This window comes from Ptychodera flava, chromosome 20 (assembly GCF_041260155.1).
Source record: "Ptychodera flava strain L36383 chromosome 20, AS_Pfla_20210202, whole genome shotgun sequence".
NCBI classification, from domain to species: domain Eukaryota; kingdom Metazoa; phylum Hemichordata; class Enteropneusta; family Ptychoderidae; genus Ptychodera; species Ptychodera flava.
Genome location: NC_091947.1, coordinates 29,435,324 through 29,454,188, shown reverse-complemented (window position 1 = coordinate 29,454,188; position 18,865 = coordinate 29,435,324). Strand labels below are relative to the sequence as shown.

The 18,865-nt window shown below is 36.8% G+C and overlaps 1 protein-coding gene and 1 long non-coding RNA gene across 2 annotated transcripts in view; both read right to left on the bottom strand.

Moving 5' to 3' along the window:
• The window catches only part of LOC139120548 (transient receptor potential cation channel subfamily M member-like 2), a 55,029-nt gene that overhangs the window by 12,470 nt on the left and 23,694 nt on the right, over positions 1 to 18,865 (bottom strand). The window lies entirely within an intron of this gene.
• LOC139120544 (uncharacterized) lies at positions 5,950 to 17,774 on the bottom strand. The gene is made up of 4 exons (XR_011549112.1): positions 16,835 to 17,774; positions 11,698 to 11,814; positions 8,576 to 8,815; positions 5,950 to 6,096 (listed from the first exon to the last, which is right to left on the bottom strand). It is a non-coding gene; the product is annotated as an uncharacterized lncRNA (long non-coding RNA).

Genomic DNA, 18,865 nt, shown 5'->3' with positions numbered 1-18,865 from the left:
CACTCCATCCTTTTTGCATATGAATACGATGAGAAACTAAATTTTTATTTTTCTTGGCCTTATACATGGGAGTCTATGTAGAACTGCTTTATACATGGGAGTCTATGGAGAGCTGCCTTATACATGGGAGTCTATGGAGTTGTAAACTATAAAGTCCTCTAACACGGCCAAAAATGATCGCATTGTGAAACAAATCGACGTGCATCTGTATGGGGTAGGGTACTGTCCTTGTGCAAAGTGTGAAAGAAATTGACCACGGCATGTCTGAGATATCTGCGTTAACGGACGGACGCACAGATGCACGGACAGACGCACAGACGCACGGACAGACGGACATGACCCAATCTATAAGTCCCCCCGGACTTCGTCCGTGGGGACTAATAACCCCAAAAATGCAAACATACATGTTTCACCTCAATTTGTACACTCCTTACTCTGTAACTTACTTAGTATACCTAAAGGAACCTGCGTACACCACGTTTCAACCCAATATGACCTAAGGTTACAGAGTTTTAGCAAGCTGTCGCATTTTCCTTTATTCCCCTAATTTGCATATTTTTGGCACTGACATTTGAACATGTTCTCAACTACACCCCTTGGTGCACCTGTACGTGAAATGCTAAGATGGTAGGTGCTGCGGTTTAGGAGTTTCTAATCTTAATTGACATACATACACACACACACACACACACACACACACACACACACGCACACAAACACACATACAGACAGACATACATACATACATACACAGATATGCAAATGAACTGATTCATCTTTATAAGATAGCCTCTCATTGATTTTATATATATACCAAATGTGAGGTAAAAATGTTTCTGTTTCCTGAAAACCATGACTTTTTGAATTTAAAAAAAACCCTGAAAATCTTAGAAAAATTGCAACAAATTTGCCTGTTTTCATTGAAAAATTCAACAAGCGAAATTCCACACTGAAAGATCTACATCTGTACATCATTTTTTAGGAACTATGCTACGACGTGTTATCAAATTTGATGCAGTATTTCTTAACTAATTACGCTTATAAGTAAATTTCATTAAATATGCAAATTAGACCTTAATTATCATGATACCGGTAAATGTCTTTGAACACTATTACAGGACTAGATTTTGTAAACTTTGCAGAATTTCTAAACACATCATCTTAATTATGAAAATTCATCAAATATGCAAATTAGCAAGTAATTGACTTAACACTGCTAAATGCCATTGCACACTATGGTAGTCCTGGGAGATCAACATCTGTACCACATTAGTCAAATTTGATGCAGGATTCCTTACATTAAACTTATCATAAATATTCATTAAATATGCAAATTAGCAATTAATTGACAAAATACTGATGTAAATCTTTGTCTGTTATCAGAATTGTGTGAGAAACACCAGTACTAAATTTCGTCACCATCTTTCTAGAAACCTAGCTTTTCAAAATTCACTAATCATGCAATTTAGTACTAATTATTCACGCCACGCCAAAAACAATGGTTTTGCATATGTATTTTATAGTTTTATGTCCTTGTACCAAGTATGAAAAGAATTGGCTCAGGCACGTCTGAGATACCTGCATGCACAAATGCACAGACTCATGCAACCATAAGTCCCTCTCTGAACTTACCTCCGTGGGACTAATGTGTGTACACAATGCAACAAGACCTCTAATATGTGATATTTCTTTGGAAAAATATCATATAGAAAATATAGTTTTACTGTACATAGAAAGATAACTGATATTTTTTTGGAGAATATACATTGTCATGACATGTAAACGTTTACTTAAATTTTTCTTGAAAACATTAATGCTTTCTATGATAAAATACGCATAATATCTCTGACACATTGAAATTGGTGGGATTCAAGATTGATCAACTTGCCATTTGGCACAGTGTATGAATGTGATATTCAAGATGGCTTACATCTATTTGAATATATTTCAATACATTTTAAAAAACACTAGAGACACACATACCCGGTAGATCATCCTACGATATGATAGAGACAGAAATACATGTTATTCTGTATAAAAGCTTGTTAGGAGGTTTTATTTACCATTAAATATCTGTATTACATTGTAAAAGAGTGATACACAATCAACCAAGTGTTCTTACATATGCAGGCCTTGGAAAAAACTAACATATATTTTCCACAATTACAAAGGTTACAAATGCAATGTAATTTGAAGTACTGGAGGAATTAATTAAATCTTACATATGTGAGGAAGTTTCAAGTATACATCAGTGTACAGCTGACACAATGTCAATCCTGCCAATTGGGGATGAGATCATTATCCCATGTAAATCAGCATTAAGTATTGTGATAAAAGTCTTTACTGTGTAACAAGAGAATTTCACAATACACAGCTTTAATACTTGGCTGCATATTTTTACAGGCATAATAGTGGAGGGCTTTTTCCAATTGACAATTGATGTCATGAATACATTCATTTCTAAACAACATGGCTCTCTTTTAATGGTTTGTGACATATTGGTAGCATTAAAAGTTCTCATTTGTAAGCAAGTGAAATGGCAGTGGATAGAGCTCAGCTGTGTTATGTAGAGTGTAGAGACTATTTCTGACACTTATTGATGAAGAGGGTGGAAATCTTTGCTAGCTCATTTCAGGACAGCTGTAAAAATTCACAATGTCACATTAAGATCATCCCTAAGAACATGTCTGCCAAATATCAAAGCTATCAGATGAGTAACTTTTGAAACACAAATATTTTGACCAAAAATGGCAAAAATTGACCAAAAAATACGAAAATCGAAGATTTCATCAAATTTCAATATATCACACTAAGACAATCCCTAGGAACCTGTATACCTGATATCAAAGGCATCAGACAAGTAGTTTTTGAGAAACACATTTTTTGACCAAAAATGGCAAAAATAGCACCAAAAAAACAAAATTGCAGATTTCGTCATATATTCAATATATCATATTAAGTTTATCTGTAGGAACCTGTCAGATGAGCGGTTTTGATGAAATAAAGTTTTGACCAAAAATGACAAAAAAATTCCTTAAAAATACAGATTTGCATATATCATCACAATTTGAACAAATCTAAGTTGGGTTATCCCTAGGGATCTTTATAACAAATAATAAAGCTGTCTGACCAGCGGTTATGAAGAAGATTTTTTACCAAAAACGCCTTTTTTGGCACTTATTTGGATATTTTCAACAATATCAAAAAATTGAAAAATTTGTTTCTCAAAATCATATTTTTCATCTACACAACAAATATCAAATCAGTAAGTATGGCGGTTCTCAAGATATTTGAGAGGACGGACGCCTCACAATTAGACATACATATACATACATACATACCGTACATACATACATACAGACGGACGCCGGACGGATACCCATCCCAATAGCTTCTATAGACTATAGTAGCTAAAAATAAGCTCATTCACACTAACTGCAGAGCTAAAATAGAATTTAACCATTTGATTCCATGTCTGTTCTTTTTAAAGTTATATTCCTTGGAATACAAGTAAACAAGTAATGATAACATATATACTTGTAAATCTCTATTTTTCATAAGCTTGTCAGACTGCTAAAGGTGTGCTTGTGATTTTCTGATAACATGAATTTTAAACTTATTACAAGCAATAATTTTGATCTCCAAAGCAAGCTTCAGATGTAGTTTTCAGCTTTTGCTCTGATAATGGAATGGGACTTCATGTACTGTATTCACGAGTTAGTCCAATTTGCAATAATCTGCAACATAAATCTCTGTACCCTGTCCACAAGTTGACATTGCCTGAAATCCATATCGCACAAGCTTGAAGATATATCTCCTTGGAAGCCATCATTGTTTACAGCCGGGGGGGGGGGGGGGGGGGGGGGGTCAGAGGAATATGAAGGGGGTCACTCAAAATATTGAAAGCTATAGGGGGGGGTACTCAAAATGTTGAGAGAAAGAAGGCGGTACTCAATTTTTGGTGCAAAATGTATTGAAACGTTGGTGCAAAATGTATTGAAACACGTACCTCTCAGATTGCACCACTTCACACATCAATTTCTAAAAATTTTTACTCAGTAAAATTACACATTGAAAGCACCTCTGAGATTACCCCAAACTGTACCAATGCACACTACAATTTCTCAAATTTTTCCATGCAAGGGAGATGAGCAAGCCCGTCGGACACTTTCCCCATCAGCCTTCCGCATGTTCTTCAATCAGTACTTTCAAAGTCTACCCTATCAGATATCCCAGTGAGGACCCTGTTATGATACCCATCCATATTAAACAATACTGTATGTGGTTGTATACTGGTTATAGTGTGACCTTTGACATCTATGTTTTGTTGTGACTTTGAATTTCATTTGTTGGTTTCACCTTTTTCAACCATCATGAGATAACCAATGATTATCTAGCAGGGTACACTAGGATTTGAATGGTCTTTACTATTGCTGTATTTATGTAAATTATATAAAACACATGTATTGAAATTTAAGTTTTCAAAAGTGAGGGGGAGGGGGTCAGTCAAAATTTCCATGTAAGAGAGGGGGGTTACTCAAGTTCATCATGGTTGGGGGGGGGGGCGGGTACTTGAAAGTTTAGAGTTTCCAACAAAATTCCTCCAACATCCCCACCCCCCCCCACCCCACCCCACCCCCCTTAGGCTGTAAATAATGACAGCTTCCAATGAAATTTGGGCTGCAGTGTAGCTGTATCTTTTGATGAATTTTTCACAAATTTTATAATATCAACTCTAGTTTCTTGTTCTTCTTCTGAAAGCTTACTGGGAAACAAAGTACCTATATATATCATACATGTGCACATTGCAATGTTATTGACCAGTATATGTAAATCTGGGTCCTGATTGACATGTACACCTCTGAAGCAGAAAAAGTGATAATGGAATGTTCATAAACAATCATCACAAGTGACAATTACCTACAGGTTTGTTATTATACTACAGAGATCACCATGATACTGAGGGGAGGCATGAAATAATAATTGTGTTTTCTCAGTGCTCTGAAAGTTGAATTTTTCCTCTCTTTGAGCTGGACTACCTTAACAGTTCTGTGTACTAGCTGTAATATGATGATGCTTAGTATTGCGGGTTATATCTGTTAAGTTGCCCACTGTTTGTCTGTGGTAGGTGTAGTGGTTTAGGAGTTTTGATCCCAACATACATGTACATACAATCTGTGTGCTGAGCAGTGTAAGGGTTCACGTCTGTCCACCACCATACTGACTAATAGGAAATCCTCTACCAAATGGAGGTGCTATCCCACTGTCTTCATCTTGAGAAAACTGTCCCTGGTAGCTGGTTCCTTTCTTTGCGTGGTAAAATGCTGCCTTGAAGTCGGTTTTGGATTTATCTTGCTTCCTCTTCTGCATGGATATACACACCTGTTCCCTAACATAGAAATAATAATAAACTCATGGAAGACAATCATGGACCAATCATGGAAGATAATAATTTCTCTTCACAAAAAAGTTAGTTTATTTGTGTGTTACATATCCAAGAATTCTTGTGTACAAAAAACAAATAAATTTATTTTTGTCTCCGCTATATGCATGTTTCTCTAACCTAGACATCTCAACCACACTTTTCCTTCTTGCTCATGTCATATGTAATAGATTGGCTACAACCAATGTCCTGCACAGTTTAAGAATGAGGATTGCTATCACATGCATGTTGTGTATAATTCTGGATGGATTAGTGTTAAGCTGATGCACCTGCATAGTTGCTGCTGGCAATGTCAATTAAAATACAGCAATGTATCACTTATGTTTTTGTGAACCTGTGTTTCTAATTAGTATTCTTGTAATTGTAAAGATGCTATACATGTGTAGCTATATAAAGACAACTAACATAAAACACTTTGTGCAAGTTACAAGATACCACTTCCAGCACATCTTTGCAACAGTCACTTGTGTACATATACTTGGGTGCAAGGACTGAAATGGAAGAAATTTCCTGTTGTTTGATCATTTCCATTCATCTTTCGTTATAATGTCATGGTCCAAGTCCAATTCAAAGCCCTCCACTTTGTCTTTAACGCTCTTTGTCAAGGTCAATGATATTTCTCATCCTTGATATTGCAGCATTCACTGCTGATCCTGAATTGTAAACAGATAGACTCATGATTACTTATAACTCTTTAAATGACAATGATAACCGGAATGATTAAAATACATTTGATGATGGGATGTATTGCTGGGATGAATTGTAAACACTCTGTATGTCCTTAACCCTAATGATGATAAGCATTACACACATGTAAACGTTATAAATCACGTGTGCATACCAGATGTATTCTCTCATTGGAATATATTTCATCATAACAGTTTTATGGATCCTACGAATGAAGCTACATGTATTGAATGTCTAGTCATGTGCATTTATCATATCATCTGCATTTCACTAGGCAATTCATAGAGTGCCAAGTCTAAAGAAAATTTTTTAGCAAATTCAGCTAAAAAAGAGAAAATAACTTCACCAAAAATGTGTAAGCCATGATTATCACAAAAAAATTACTGATTAAATACTAGTAGAGGTGTAATACATTTGATCTACTCAAGAGGGTATTTTAAAAAGAACTACAACTGTGTATGACAACAGCAGTGTTTCCGCTGCCACTCGCAAGAGCGTGAAATGGGAAATGAAATGTCTGCAGATTGGGAAATATTTTTCAACTATCCTTCGCAAAACTGGTTAGTGCTATTTTTCAGGGGGCTGATCGAGAGTGTAGTTAAAAGGCAGAGATATTTTTCAACATCCCTGGGTGGTCATTCTTTCCTCGCTTTAGTGTGCAGTCTCAGAAAACTATTATAATCAGTAACAAGTGATATGCCATGCTTTCAGATGGCTGCATGCAATGACCTTGTTATTTATGATGACAAGTGCTTGTAAACAATGCTTCTAACATAGTCAGGAAACACTTATTGCAGTGTATTTTCAAAAACTAAGCAGACAGCAGCAGCCAATGACAGCAAGGGTGGTGAACAGAATGAAACCAGTGTTTCAAAAACCGGCACCTTAGAACACTTCTGTGGCAACCTCAGAGGCAGCTATAAATGAGTGCAGCATGGTAAACTGTCAATTGGATGACGTCCTGAGCCTAACTTCATGTAAATGTTATAACCTATGCAAATACAATGACCTAGGCCTATCCACAAAACAATTATTCAGCATCGCAGGTGACCCTGGGCTAGCCAGAATACACATACAGGTACCTGCTATGGAAAATGACCCAGGCCTATCCTGAATACAATAACGGTACATATTTTATTGAAAATGACCCACGCCTATCCTGAATACGATACAGGTACAGACTGTTTGTATCGATGATAGGCCTTGGTCATCTCCCATTTTGTATTCTACATAGGCCTGAGTCATCTTACATGTACATACTGTGTGCATGTATGTGTATTGTGGATTGGCCTAGGTCATCTTCCATTGCATTTTATATATTATGTGTATTGTGGATATGTCTGTGCCATCTTCCATACCATGTGAATGCATTTGGATTGAGGATAGGCCCGGGTTATCTTCCATACCGTGTACATGTATTTGTGTATATAGGCAGGGGTCACTTTCTGCCATGATGTGTAAAAGTACTGAATATAACACTGTATTGTGGATAGGCATAGGTCATAAATTTGCATGAAGATATAACTAGGATGTTGTCCAGTTGAATTTTTACAATGCTGAACAACAAGCAGCACACTGTGACATGCTAAGTCGTGTTCGAGTACAAGTAAGCAAAAAAGATAATTGCACAGGCTGTCCGCAGAGTTGCAGGGTAGGAGTAGTTACAAAAAAAAGAAAGTGTGCCAGGAATAGTTCGTTGAATTTCCATGGCTAGTGTTTGAATAAGAGAAGAGTCAGCTTTTTTTTCTGTAAGACATGTGGCCAGACAGGACATTTTAACATATACACCCAGTTTGATTTTGAAACTAAAGCATTCACTGTTTGGACTACCAATAGAAAGAGGCGACTGTTTACACCTAGTGTACAAAATGTAATTACCAGTACACCTTCTTAAAGTGAACAGTTGGTGTAAAAATTAGACTCTGTGATTGGAGAACTGAAAGCACTTGATGACTGAGGCAGAAGCTATGGATCTTTCAAAGGAAACATCTTGAAGTTACCCTGTCAATGATGTAATACTTGTGATACATCTTGATACATTTACAAAAGTGCAAGTCACATAAGTGTTTGGCACACAGGAAATAAAATTTGTTGTGAATGTTATTAAGAAAGCAGTTTGTTCCATAAAAAATAGTTGTTTATTTACATTGCCAATGATTATCAGTCGTTCAGGATGGTCCTACTTAAATTTTAAATCACAAATGGACCTGGTAATGTATTACCTTGAATGTAAATGATTATTGGACTAGTTTAATGTCATCTTGCCATTGTAGCAACTGATAGGACCCACCTGAGTATACAACTGTCAGTTGGATAAAAATCATAAATGCAATTACATGTAATTTTGATGGCTATAGTTCTGGCTAATCATTTTGGTCTCAATTAGCCATAATGGCTTAGGGGAAAATTTAGCCAGTGGAAACACTGAACAGTGTAAGTACAAACCTGTGCCACAGCAAGGACCCATTGTCTTAGGAAAGTAAATATATTGATGAAAGACTCCCTCAATTCCACAGGTTTTTGCTCTGCATTGATGTCAACACCACAATCTCTGTTCAGTTTTGGCTGTTTGCATAGCCACACACTGTGTATTTCCTTTGCAATGGAGGATGGTATTGTCACTATGTTGCTTTTCATCTGGTTGTCATTGCCCAGTATGCACTGTCTCAGCAAGGGATCTTGAATCTGATTAGGTGAAAAGAAAACATTAACTTGAAGCATGCAATGTAAATATTATCTCCTGCAAGTTGCTGACATTAGTTTACATCAGTTCATTCTAAAATATGGCTTTTTATATGCAAGATAAGACAACTTGATTGTTTATGACTTCTGTAATTTTAATTAAACTATAACTTTGCCCCAAACCCATTGTATTCACTGGTGATTGTGGACCTTTTTAAAGGAAACAGGTACATAATGTAGGTCAAGACGTGTATTCAAGCAAGTAGCAATATATTTATTTATATATTTATTTCAAAGGAAGACCAACAGGAACAAGTCACATTAACAGGCTCCATAAAATATACATAAAAATATAAATGCATAAGGTACAATAAAACAATAAACAACACAACAAACTATATGAAATCATTAAAAATATGTACATATTTAAGCATGACATTCTGACCAGGCATCTGAAACTTTGACAAGATAAAGTGATGTCAATGGCAGGGCTGGAAATGCACAATTCATTTAGAGTAGCCATATATCTTTGAAGAGCCAAGTACCTAAATACATTGAGTTTTATACTGCAAGTCTAAAAAACAATGCGGGTTCTAGTACATGTAGTTTACTGAGGAACATCAAAATTAATATGAAACATGACTGGGGACAATCATACACATTATTCTTATATTTCTAAAAAAATATAAATAATTTCCAATGATAAAGAGGCCAAAGGTTCAAACGCTTGCAGAATTCTTCATAATTATTTCGGCTGTAAGGATGCTATGTTTGAAACGAAGGAACTTCATGAATTTCATTTGCACTTGCTTTATTTTGTCCTGTTGTTTTAGTCCCCACGGACGAAGTCCGGGGGGACTTATAGATTGGGTCATGTCCGTCCGTCCGTCCGTCAGTCAGTCCGTCCGTCCGTCCGTCCGTCCGTCCGTTCACGCAGATATCTCAGACATGCCCGGGTCAATTTCTTTCAAACTTTGCACAGGGATAGTACCCTACCCCATACAGATGCACGTCGATTTGTTTCACAATGCGATCAAATTTGGCCATGTTAGAGGACTTTTTAGTTTCCACCTCCATAGACTCTCATGTATAAGGCAGCTGTCCATAGACTCCCATGTATAAGGCTGTCCATAGACTCCCATGTATAAGGCAGTCCATAGACTCCCATGTATAAGGCAGTCCATAGACTCCCATGTATAAGGCAGTCCATAGACTCCCATGTATAAGTCAGCTCTGCATAGAATGCCATGTATAAGGCCAAGTAAAATAAAAATTAGTTTCTCATCATATTCATATAGCAAAAAGGATGCGGTGACACAGTTTTTAGCCCCACGGATGAAGTCCAGGGGGCTTATAGATTGGGTCATGTCCCTCCATTCACGATGATATCTCAGATATTTTCACAAGATGTCACGTGACCTCGGTGACCTTGACCTTAAATATACATATTTGTCCTTAAACTCAATAACCACAAGTGCTACACCCTTCATATATGGTATGATGGGACACCTTATGACGCCACATATTGAACCTCATTAATTATGCGCATATCTAATTTTGAGCAAGCCAATAGAGCTAGAGGTCTGATTTTTGGTATATAGGGATAACTTAGCAATACAATTTTTTTGACAAAATGTCACGTGACCTCGGTGACCTTTGACCTCAAATATACATATTTGTCCATAACTCAGTAACCACAAGTGCTACAGCCTTCATGTATGGTATGATGGGACACCTTATGACACTACATATTGTACCTCATTAATTATACGCATATCTAATTTTGAGCAAGCCAATAGAGCTAGAGGTCTGATTTTTGGTATATAGGGATAACTTAGCAATACAATTTTTTTGACAAGATGTCATGTGACCTCAATGACCTTTGACCTGAAATATACATATTAGTCCATAACTCAGTAACCACAAGTGGTACACCCTTCATATTTTGTATGATGGAAGACCTTATGATGTCACATACTGTACCTCATTAATTATGCACATATCTAATTCTGAGCAAGCCAATAGAGCTGGATGTCTGATTTTTCGTATATAGGGATAACTATAGAATAGAAATTTTTTGATCAAATGTCATGTGACCTCTATGACCTTTTACCTAAAATATACGTTTTTGTCAATAAATAAGTAACCACAATTGCTATGTCCTTTATATTTAGTAGGATGGGCGACCTTATGACAACACACGCTTTACCTCATTGATTATGCACATATCTAATTCTGGGCAAGCGAATCGAGCTAGATGTCTGATTTTTGGCATATAGGGATTAATTAGCAATATATTTTTTTTTCAAAATGTCACGTGACCTCGATGACTTTTTACCTTGATTATACATATATATGCATAACTCAGTAACCACAAGTTCTATACCCTTCAATTTTGATAGGATATTAGACCTTAAGATGTCACATCTTGGACATCATTTATTATCCACATATGTATTTCTTGGCTGGCCAATACAGCTAGAGGTCTGATCTATTTTCCCGATTTAGAACCTAACTTAGACATGCCTCATGTGTTTCAAATTGGGAAAAACAACATAGACCTATGTGCCCATAGATCTTAACATATACACTCCAGTGATACTTCTTAAAGACCACATTTACCTGCCCCATCAAGACTAATACTCCCCTATTTCAAGTGGGGACTATGTCATTGTCAATGACTTGTTTTTGCCAAGGAGACCACACTAAAGACGCATATTCTAAAATACTTACATGTATTACATAAGTTATGTACAAAGCAATTGATGTTGAAGAAAGTATCCGCCAAATAAAACAGAGCATGCGAAAAGCTTAACTGATAATGAATGAGACATGTGCAGGAAATTAAAAATAAAAAATAATTAAAAATTTAAAACAAATCTTACCTGATGAAGGATTTTATTAAAGATCAGTTATCCATCTTTTGCTTCTTGTTCCTTCTAAGTTTCACATACATGTACCTCTGAGGCTTTACGACCAGGGTACGTGAGGTATACTTACAGCTGTAGGCAAATATCAATGAATACAATTAGAATCTTGCAGATAATCCTATTCCTCACTGTCTGTACAATGGATACTCAACTTTATAATCATGAATATATGGGTCAAATGATTAGTAAAATCATTCACTCATTCATTATGTATTACCATGCTATATACATCTCATTTAATTGGTCGAGCTGAACCATGTGACTGACCACAAATACACAGCAATGGTTTGTTTTTATGTCCGTGAAAATGAATAATAATGCTAACATTGTAACTTTTCAGCAAACATGTAAATTGTCAATTGTACAAAGATCAAAATAGTGACAACATCACTGTTCGCTCCCATATAAGTTATCAAAACAAGTCAACAATTGTATGAAACATGGACATACATACAGACAGACTGACATACACAGACTGGCACAGAGTGATGACATTGACCCCAAGTGTGCCTTGGCCCATGGAGAGTGATAAAGATATAACAAACAGCTGAATGTAATGATAAAATAGTTAAGTATAGGCCTATACAGGCACTGAGAGTGAATACGTTACAGCAATTTGATTAGTTTCTTTTCCTTTTCAACTTCTGTGATAATCTTTAAGACAATCAATCTGCAAGGCAGTTTATGTATTGACAAATATGCTATCTTTTACAAGCACACAGCAAACTGTTCTTGATTTTCATTTACAATATTTGACATAGACTGAAATACATAACATGCAACCAATGTTTACACTTTGCCCATACACCAGATACATGGAGAAATTTCAACATACAATCATCAACTCAGAAACCCTACAGGGAAAAGTAAACATTGTTTTCTTCCAGAACAGCTGGTGCATCCACATATGGAACAACTTACAAACTTAACCAATTACACAAGGATGATGACACAAGAGATAAAGTTAAACTGTGGTGAACTTGACTATTCCTTTCAAATCCTTAATTAACTTGACATCTTAAACTAAAATACACTGCATGGTTAATTGTGTGCAAAAATACATCGGGGTGGACCATTTGATAAGGGATGGTGTCTGGAAGATTGATGAGGTACATTATCTTTTTCATCCAATCCATTGTACATTCTTTTTTCCCCACTTTCCTACCTTTTCTTTTTGTCAAACGTTCTCTGGCTGAATTTTTTATTGGCATTTGTTTGGAATTTTTTCAAAATCTGCCAAGACTTTTTTACCGCATTTCAACACCAAATATAGTTTACCATATCAAATGCTTACTAAATCACCACATTATATTCCCTTAGTTCCAGTAGGTATAGAATTACCAAAAAAAATCTTAAAAATACAAAATGAAAGATATCCCAGTAAAACTGTGAGTTCCACAAAGTTGCCCCAAAAATTCAAAATTCCGGATTTCAACTTAATTTCAATATTATATCTTATTAACAAAAACCATAAGAACCGGTTTACTAAATATCAAAGCAATCAGACTAGTAAATTTTGAGAAACAAATTTTTTGACCAAAAATGAGAAAAATTGCCCCCAAAATACAAAATTGCAGATTTCATCCTCATTTTAAATATATCTAATTAACGTAAACCCTAGTAACCTGTACACTAGATATCAAAGCTACCAGATCAGAAGTTTTAGGAGAAAAAAATTTTGACCAAAAAAGGCAAAAATTGCCCCCAAAATAAAAAAAAATTGCCAGTTTCAACATACCTTCAATACATTATATTGAGATTAATCTTAGATACCTGTATACCAAATATCAAAGCTATCAAATCAGTAGTTTTTGGATAAAAAAAAATTATCAAAAATTGGGAAAATTGCCCCAACATTGCAAATATGACAATATCAATACAATTTGTACAAGCGTGACTGAGTTCATCCTGAGGAACATGAATATCAAGTTTCATAGCAATCAGACGAGTGATTTCAGAGAACAAGATTTTTTTACTAAAAACGGAAAAAATACCCTAAAAATACAAACATGCAAATTTCATCCCAATTTTTGCACACATAATTTAAATTACCTAAAGAAATCTGCATACCAAGTTTCAACCAAATCTGACCAATGCTTACTGAGTTTTAGCCATTTGCAGGATTTTCCTTTTTTCCCCTCATTTGCATATTTTTGGCACTGACATGTTCATTTGAACAAATTCACATCTCCACCCCTAGGTGCACCTGTACACCAAATACTAAGACAGCAGGTGCTACGGTTTTGGAGTTTTTGACGTGGACGGACATACATACATACATACATACATACATACATACATACATACATACATACATACATACATACATACATACATACATACATACATACATACATACAGACGAAATTTTTCCACCATACAAGAATACCTCCCATTTGCATATATACATATGCATATATGGGAGCTAATAATCAATTACAAAAACAAAATGAAGCACTTGTGGGCCAAATTATACTTTTTAAAAAAATCTCCAGATTTGCCAAATTTTTAGGGTGGGCATGACCGTGCATTGCCTATTACATGCCTTGATGTGAGTGCAAATCAGTGAATTGATTTGAAAAGGAATATCTGGGTAGTTAGTGGGTCGGTTAACGATGTACTGACTGGTTTCCATGGTGACCCAGGCCAGTGAAGCACTTCAATGTTTTCTACATCTAAGTAGACGCTTAATGATAGATGTAAAATATACATGCACACACTTTTTTTACTTCGTTAAAATCCGTTTGATGTTGGTCGATAATGGTAAAATTGTTTGAAAATGTCCTGCATATAACTACATTGTAAATGTCATATAGCATTTGTAACCATGAAGAGGCATGTAATAAAAATATTGTTGCCTGAATACATGGGTTTATGTGCCCTCGCAGCAGGAGACAATTTGCCCTCCTGGCGTCAGGCATATTGTCACCTGTTCTCGGGCACATAAACCCATATATTTAGGCAATAATATATATTATATCAAACCAGTATATTGATGGTGTAAATACAGCGATCCGATTGGTCGAGACGCGAAAAGAACCGTGGTATATTGGCGATATACCACGGCTGGCACACGCTCAAGCTCTCAGCTTGAGCAAAAATCCGTTTTTTGACGTTCCACACCACAATTTCAATATACTATTATGATATAATAGCAATAAATCACACCCAGCCACGGTATACCACGAGATTTTGACCAGTTCACTTCATATATACCGTACACTCGCTATCGCTCATGCATATATGTCGTGAACTGGTCAAAATCTCATGGTATACCATTGCTAGGTGTGCTTTATTTTCACATGGGAAATTTTTGTAAATCTTGATGGTTTTCTAGGGTTTGTTGATAATATCATGAAAATACAAGACTCTGCCTCGACCATTAACATTTATCTATACGCTTGGGCAAGACTGAAAGCCAAAATAAGCATGCTCGCCAAGCCTTGTTAATTCTTGACTTTCCGCTTGCCCTTGGCCATAAATGAATAATAATGGTCAGGGCATCACCCATTATTTCTAAATATTAAATACATTAATCATTAATTAATATGGTTAACATAAGTGTGATAAGGGCATTTATGTACAAGAAATTAAATTTTGGAATTTCCCAAATGCACTCCATGTATACAAGGCTGCCAATAGAACAAGGAACAATTTTTTCCAATACAAAACTGACTACATTTTTGCACTCTGTAGACTTGCTCCAAGTCTGTGGGCATATAAATATCAAAATTAATAAATTGAAGGAATAAACTTCTGCAGACTGCAAGGCTAGGTGGTGGGCTGGTGCTCAGATAGTGGGGTGAATGCTTTTCCCCACAGACTTGTAAACCTTGCAGGGTTTCAGTAGCGATAAATAATTCATATGACGTAAGGTAATAAATATGCATCACATATAATCTCAATCTTACTCAAGCATAATTTTCCAACTAATTTAAAAATGGGGATAGAGAGGAATGGTGTTATAAACATGTTTTCAGAATTTTTACAACAGTCTGTGAATCTGTCTAAACATGGGGGATATTTTTGCCTTCCCCGGGGAATCACAGCGGTACAATTATCATAATGAATCATGAGAATCTCCAGTCCTGTGTAGCATCAGTAAATTTCAAAATTACAATAGCAGCTTGTCACCTTCCCTGATGTTTGTAAACACAGCCTCCAGATCCCACCACAGCACTGCAAAAATTGCATACAAGCTCTGCGTATGTGTGAATAGGTTGTCAAACTTTGAGGCGTCACCGTTCTCCTAAGGCTATGATGATCTGCGGGTACGGGTATTGATGTCAAATGACTAGAAAATTCACTTCCTGAATAGAATCATGAAAAATAAATCTTTCATTGTCTAGATATAATAAAAAATATCCTTCACAAAAAAATCTTCATTCATGCATGGGCTACCAGACCTTGTCACTGGGCTACCAACTTCAGAAAATGGTAGCCCAATGCAATGGGACTACAAGAGAAAAAAGTTAATTTCGAGCCCTGGGGTGTGTTACCGGCGTTATACGGCCGTAAAAGGCCGGCAACACATACAGCGCCCTGCCACGCAGAGCTATAGATATAGCCATGCTGTGATTATTAAACCTCTGCGTGCAGAACTTTCGTTTCTCGGCGGTTCAGCAATAAAGTGGTCTTCTCTGCAGGCGTCTACTGACAATATAGTATACGTTTGTACGTTTCGTGTGACTGTATGTTGTAACAACACATGATGATTGACAAAACACCGAAACCAGTGCGATCTCACTGCAATATCAATACAGCAACTCTGCGTGGCATGCTGTACGTGTTGAGGCTGACCAGCTGCAGTATCAGTACAGCAGCTCGCGCTTTAGGTTTTGCCTGGGTATTTGGGTCGGACGGCAAAACCTCGAGCCACTGTGCAGTTTTACACACACTGCTACAGCAGTGCCACGCATAGCTGCAGTACAGAAGCTCGAGGTTTTGCCTGGGTATCTGGGTTGACGACAAAACCAGATTTGCCGTCCGACCCAAATACCCAGGCAAAACCTCGAACTTACTGTACTGCAGCTATGCCCGGGAGCTATGCCAGGCAGAGAGCTATATTAAGCGGCAGCATACTGTTACTTACGTGGAAGAAAGGACTTCGCCAGTCGAGGAAAATACGTGATCATCAGCTGCTACCCTACAATGGTGAGACTTGCAGTACGATGTAACAAAACGCAACTCATACGTGATCGACCGCGGGGCCGCATAATATTAATGAAGTGACTTCGGCGAGTTCCGCCTGGGCATTCCTCGTACAGTCTTCGGGTCACGGGGGTCACCGAGCGTTTGTGACAGTAGGTCCGCTTTACACAGGCATATCCTTCCATGACAAACAATCAAGTACGCCACACTTGGCTTTATTTTGACAATACATCAAAGAAACTGAATGTACAAATTTTACAGAATGCTTTATAAAATATAAACCAACACTCCTAATTATAGTGTTAATTTAGCGTCGCTACACTTCGCTACACTTGTTCTCATTTGCATAGAACTTTACACCTCCGAAATTGCACTAGATGAACGTGGAGGGTCTTTTCTTTTGTTTACCGGAGTATTATTACTGGTATAGTTCTTTTATTACCTCAAGTATCATTGCCAAGGTGTTAATTTACGAACAATGCCACTACCGGTCAGATGAACATGAACAAAAGATGTTTACTGACATTGACATTGATAGTGGTACCTCTCAGCGAATTAATTCCCTAGCTGAGGTTGTCAACCGTTAAAATAACCGGCAACACGTGGTGGAGAAACTGTCCGGGCACTACTCAAACGTCGCAAGTTCTGGTAAACGACACCAAGAAACAGTGTATACGGTATGGCTTGCTCAACAAACAAAGACAGAATGATGGCCATACAACAACGCACTGATGTCATCACCCGAAGAGGCTGAATTGCGTACTGCGAAAGCAGAAGATGATGGGTAACTTAACGAAGAATTTCTGACCATGGTTTCCGAGAGGAGAATGTAAGATGATGATTCAACAGTTTGCTGGTTTTGATATTTGTACTTCCACGCACCAGGAGCAGCCTGAGCCGTCCATTCAGCGTGATGTTGACATGGTTGCAGAGAGAGACACCGTGGCATCCGGCTGCAAGACAGCTCCACAGATGAAAGGTGAGACAATTTACAATGACATTGTTTGGCGAAGCGACTGTTAAATCATTGGAGATGAAAAAAGTAAAATCAAGATAGAAGAGAACACTGTACATGTACTTTAATGAACTGAAAAAAAATTGACTCCGCAGTATATTATCCTTTCATGTCAGGCTGTTAAACTGACATATTACCGTTAAAATTGGCCAATACTCGACTATGATGTCATTTCTCTGATAGCGTGTATCCGCCACGAAAGAAATCATCTTTCATTAGTGATTTAGAAGAATGTCTTTATTCAACGGTAATTGTAAACACACTGCAAGCGTTTCTTTCTGTTTTGTGTAACTGATTTTTTTGAGTAAGAAGAAAAAAAGTTGATAAAGTTAAGTATTGCTTTGTATATTTTAAAGAGTATTTTGCATTCCGTCATTTCTGAATGACCAGAAGGAATAGTATCAATATCCCGATATTGATGGGTATTTTAAGTTTATACGGAGAGTCCGGCGTTTTTAGTTATAAAGTGTGATGTATATTGGAAAATGATATGATAATAGCCCGATGTCAATGGCTATGTTTGTACACGAGAGACGTGGAGAAATTTCGTTTCATGTTCATTATTTTGCATGCATGTTGCATGATTAAGAAGGAAATGCTTGAGTGTTGTTTATTTTTTTCGTAAGGTTTTGCCTATCAAACGGTATTTAATTTGCATGGAACTGTTGGTCGGTTTCCTTTTAACATTACATGTAGTTGCTTTCTGATTAATAATGGGCACATCCTACCCATTGATGACATGCTCCGTATAAAGCGATATTGCGAGGGCCCGGAAACCGCTTATGTGCGTAGAGCACCTTTGGTTACGGGCGTGTGTTACTTTTGATGTAGAGAGTCGAATATTCTTATGTTGCAAGTTATCGTTTAATAGGCTTAAAATCATAATAGAGACAAAATATGCTGTTTTACATGCTATCAGTCCTACAGTATGGGAGCTCATACCATATATTAACAGAG